The following is a 1596-nucleotide window of genomic DNA, read 5'->3' as shown; positions in this document are numbered from 1 at the left end:
GAAGACTGGAGAGGTAGGATGGGTCTTGCTAAGATCCAAAAAAAAAATTGTGAAGAGGGACTAGACCTTGAGAGAGCAATTACATCTGATTTTGTAGATTGGATAGTCATCTTTGGAGATGATGCTGATTGGACTATGAGATCTTTGCGAGCAAGTATTCTCTTTGGTCTTTCTTTGTATGCCCAGTCCTAAGCACAGTGGCTGCCATATAGTAAGCAGTTAACACAGTTGTTGATTGATTCATCCTGATTCCAAGTTCAATGCTCCATCCTACACTCCAGTGTATCAACTTACTTCCTCAAAAAAGCTACCTATACTTACAATGAAAAATGCTATCCATCCCCAGAGAAAGAACTGATGGTATCAAAATACAGATCAAATCATGCTATTTTTACCTTCTTTATTTTTCCAGAATTGTTTCTTTGCCTGTATTTTACTTCACAATGTAACTATTATGGATGTGTTTTGCATGACTGCATACACATAACCTATATCAAACTGCTTACCTTCTCAATGGTGAGAAATTCGGAGGGAGAGAATTTGGAAAAACAAATGTTTAAAAAAGTCTTGACATGTAATTGGGGGAAATTAAATGCTAAATCAAAATAAAGCCATGGAAAAGTAAAAAATGAAAGCTACTTACAACAATGTCCCTATGCAGGAATGTGTCATGGGAACCTCGCATCTGTGAGTCAGAGAGGCTCTTGACCTGCAGTCAAGGACTGTGTTATAAGTATTACGGAGTATTGTGAGCACTTGAATTTTTAACTTACTATCTGGTATTGGTTAAATCATTTTACTTTTCTATGACTTGTTTTCTCATCAATAACAAAGAATATGCTCTCTGTGATGCCTTGGAATGGTACTTCAATGAAGTGACAGGTATTTTTTGTGTGTTATTGTCACTGCTGCTAATATTAAAACTAATTTAGATCACACAAAATGGAGATTTGTGTGCCCTTGTGCAACAGGACTAGCCCGAATGATCTTAAAATTTCCTTGAAGCTCATTCAATCAACAAGTAATTATCAAATGCTTATTATGAGCAAGAAAGAGCAGTAAGAGAGGGAAAAGAGTGAGGAAGAGGAGATTCCTTCATTTGGATTCTGCTGGAGAACAAAAAGGGAATGCCTTCTGGTTGGTAGAGAGAAGAATATCTCTCTCCTCATCACCCATATTACTCTTCATCTCTTAAACCAGTTTCTGAAATCACTTTTTCATTTGGTTTAATTCCTATCCCCATGTATTTTTTCCAGTCATTTAAGTCATGTCCAACTCTTCATGACCACATTTGAAATTTTTTTGGTAGAGATACTGAAGTAGTTTGCCATTTCCTTCTCCAGCTCATTTTACAGATGAGGAAACTGAGGCAAATAGGGTTAAATGACTTACTCAGGGCCAGAAAATTTCTAGTAAATGCCTGAGGCCTCATTTGAACTCAAGTATTCCTGACTACAGACCCTGTGTTCTATCCACTGTGTCACCTAACTGCTATCCCCAGTAAGATTTGCATTTTAAATTCTATTTCCAGCAGTGAGCTTCTACTCTGCTGAATTATGTACAAAATCTCTTAAAATCTTCCTATTCCCACAAGTG

The sequence above is a fragment of the Petaurus breviceps genome, unplaced genomic scaffold (assembly GCF_028583685.1).
Source record: "Petaurus breviceps papuanus isolate PSGF00001 unplaced genomic scaffold, PetGlider_PUasm1.0 462, whole genome shotgun sequence".
NCBI lineage: Eukaryota > Metazoa > Chordata > Mammalia > Diprotodontia > Petauridae > Petaurus > Petaurus breviceps.
The sequence above is the reverse complement of the archived record's forward strand: the minus strand, read 5'-3'. Positions refer to the sequence as shown.